The sequence below is a fragment of the Nanorana parkeri genome, unplaced genomic scaffold (assembly GCF_000935625.1).
Source record: "Nanorana parkeri isolate BGI_ZX_2015 unplaced genomic scaffold, ASM93562v1 scaffold206, whole genome shotgun sequence".
Classification (NCBI taxonomy): Eukaryota; Metazoa; Chordata; class Amphibia; order Anura; family Dicroglossidae; genus Nanorana; species Nanorana parkeri.
Window position 1 is genome coordinate 700,053 of NW_017306474.1, and position 3,847 is coordinate 703,899.

The following is a 3,847-nucleotide window of genomic DNA, read 5'->3' on the forward strand; positions in this document are numbered from 1 at the left end:
CTGTGGAACTAAATCCACTGTGGGTCCTCATAGCTCTTACCATAATGTGCAGTGCACATGGCACAATTCCATTGTGTCCTCAACAAGCGACACCGGGTTTACACTCCCCCTTGTTACGTTCATGGCCATTGACATCTCTCCTGATCTCCTTCTGGGTCCGGCATCGTTCAGATCTAGTACTGGGCAGCCACTAATGATGTAACTTCTGCACATACCACTGGACATACATCATGGCTAATAGCTCCATTTTTAGACTCTTACAGATACCCTGCACTGCACATGTGCATAAGTGTACACTATTAAAACCTTTGATAGCAGACAGATAAAGCAGTTTTTGGCAGGAGAAGCTTTTAAAGATTCCACCAAAAACTACCTTCTAGCAATGTTTATCTTAAACTTTAGCTCTGCTCTAAATTGACTAATTAATGAAGAACTAAGGATCATTACTTAAAAAATGTAATTAGAAAAGTATGGGGGCTGTTACTGACCTGTCTAAAAATAATAGTGTCCTGGCTGTTATTCTGACTGCCCCCAGCTCTTTCTAAGTCACAGACACAGAAAAAGTTTTAAAACAAGAGGATTAGTGTGGCAGTCAGGCAACTAGTATTTAATGGAGAAATATTAAAATGTCAGCCTCTGTATTCTGATCATTAAGGGGGTTATTCACAAAGGAGCCGAAGGATCCAGCCGTAGCTTCGGCTGATCCTTTGCCTCTTTTCGGCCGCCGGAGCCCTTCAATCGAACCGAAGGGCTGCTGTATGGGCTATTCACTATAGCCCATACAGCAGTTGAAGGCAGCCGAGCCGAAGGCATATGCTTCGGCTCGACGGAGCCGAAGTGAGACCTGAATCGGGGCGAATGCCGGCTGTAAGCCCCGCAAATTACAGATGGGCTGGCTCCGCCCAGTTGTAATGACAGATCAGCGTCCCCAAATTACCTGGGGATGCTGATTTGTCATTAAACAACAATTGAGTGGAGCCGGCCGTGATGTCATGGCCGGCTCCGCCCAGGTGTTAGTCATTGGCCCCGGGCGCGCCAGAAGCACCATACAGGCCCGGGCGACGAATCCGCCCAGTTGTTATTCATTGGCCGGGACCTGCTAGAAGACTCTAGCAGGTCCGGGCCAATAGGAAACAGTTGGGCAGAGCTAGCTGTCACTGCTAGCTCCGCCCCAATTGTTTTTTAAAAAACATTTTTTTTTTTTTTAATCTTTATTTATTTTTTAATTTCACTATTTTTTTTACAATTTAAAAATATGTTTTCAACTTAAAAAAAAAAAGTAAACTCTTTTTATTGATTTTCTATTTTGCTCGGTACCACAGAGGTACCGAGCAGAATAGCCGAGCCAAATACTGCTGATGAGAACAGGGGCTAACGGCAGCGAGTGAGCTACAAGAGCTTTGGCTCAGCCGATCTAGATGCTGGATTGGCTGAGTCGAAGTGCTCATGCAGAGCATGTTCGGGACCGAAGTGCAGCATGAAGTATGCCTTTGCTATTGTAATGGATCATTGTAAGTCCTTATGGGGGTTAAAACAAAAAATGCATATATTTTGAGGTTTAACAAACTACTATTTTTAGGAAGAGGTTAATACATGGATTCTTTTTGACCAGCATACAATCATTTGCATTCTATGACCTGTGATTGCAGCAAAGACAAAATATGCATATGCTTTCTTTCATACAGTTTCTTTTTTTTCCTGATATAAAAATAGTAAGACTGGCATTATCATTGGAAAAATGTCCTTGAAGCTCTGGAGTCTTTGGAGGTAATGCCTTCTCTTCAAATTTGGGCCCTAGCAAGTCTGTGTCTGTATGAGTGTGACATAGACCTAATAGAGTAGGGATGAGCTTTGGGTTGAGCATGGATTTGGGGTGAACCCAACTGGTTTGCAGTTTAGGAATAAGGTAAACTGATGTGGCCATTTGCTGCAATAGCAACCAACTACCAATAATGCACTTCCTGGCCTCTGAACTTAGGTCAAGTGGCTTAGAATGGGCAATAATGTGGTCTTATATTATGGGCCATCCCCTCACTTTGAAAAGCATATAAAAGATGAGGTTACAACGAGTAAATAGATACCTAACATGCCCAGGTTAAACATTGTGTGCGTCTGCAAAACTACAACAAGATTCAGTACCCCAAAATGTCCATAGACAATGTTTTCAAAGCCCCTACAGGTCATCAGTTTAGAGATACATGTAAATATTGGCCCTAGAATTGTTGCTCTCACTCCCGCTTGCGCGGCGATACCCAACATGTGTAGCGCGATCGTCGTTTTCATGCGTAGGCTCACCCCCTATGTGATAGCATATTGGTGGTGACAGGTCCTCTTTAAGGTGATACTGAGGGTCCAAAAGACTCCTAGTATCACCTTTACACTTTAAATAAGCCATTGCAGTGCAGATCGCACTTCCATAGCTTATTGCTGGGCTTCAAGAGCACAGCACTGACAGGTATGGGACCGGAAGTGATGTAATCTGCATCGCTCCCGGTCCCATAGTACGGGGAGGAGATCGGTAAACAGACATTCGCCGATCACCTCCCAAGCTTCCTCGGACACCAGAGAAGCAGTTCCCGTGCCCGTAGGAGGGGCAGCGGAGCCCGGGAAACCGGGGGGTGTTGGGGCCGCTTTGCCGCCAGAATCGGCTTTACAGTCGGCTTTACAAGTTTACGAGAGTCTGTTTAAACAGGCCCGATGCCAATGACGTACTGTGGACCTCACTGATCATTAAGGGGTTAAAGTAGATGTAAACCATTATTAATAGGGTTATTCACAAAAGGATGAAGAGTTTGGAGAAGGCAGGAGAAATGAACAATCTAGGACAACATTGCTGAAAAGTGAGATGAATTGGAGAATGTTTCCAGTTCAGCTATGTTGTCCTAGATCAGCGGTCTCAAAGTACCGGCCCGCGGAACAACTCCAGCTCGCGAGCTGGTACTAAGTGGCCCGGAGCCAGCTGACAAGTGGAGCACACGGTCACAGACCACGTGCCAGACTTGCGGGAGCAGCTCCACGGTCTGCATCTCCGACGGATGCAGACCGTAGAGCTGCTCCTGTCGGCTCCGGCCGGAGCTCTTTCAGTTCTGAGCTCCAGCCGAATGATGAATCATTAGTAAGGTCTAGTGCAGGCCTTACTAATGATCACCGATAGATCACCAGGGAACGATGATGTGCCTCATCCCTGCATGGATGAAAGTATTAGTATTATACCAATGTTATATTGGATATTTTATAAGATGTAATAAAATATTTTTGTACTTGTAATATTTGTATATGTGCAACTTAATTCCATGGTATCTAATAAGTCTGACAAACAAAACAAAGTTTGTGTTTTTTTCGATTAATTTATAACATTTGGCATGTGGCACCCTATAGGTATTTATAATGCTAATTACAAAATGTCTAGCAATTTGCATTAAAAACAGAGGTTCGAGTTGCAGTTTTAGCTGGCTAAATTAAGGGCAGGTGTGCCTGGAGTTTGTACACAGGAACACACGAGAAGCCCAGCACATCACAATGGCAGCTGTAGCCCCCAGTGTTTCCCCACACCGAATCCAGCAAAACAAAATGGCAACTGCTCAAATCAATTTATAACTAGCTTTATTGTACATGGAATGGCTTTCTACAATACAAACGCAAAAAATTTCTATGACACTTACCAGCTAGTTTTCAATAAATTACATTGTCTAACACTTTAGTTGCACAACTTTTGCAAAATATGAGGAAGCCACAGTACCTCGTCAAGGCTCATCTGTATAATGTGGTCCTAACTCATCTATTGGAGCATATATAGCAATTAATAATTTAAAGGAAGGTATTCCTTAAGGTAACCCATTCCTCCTTA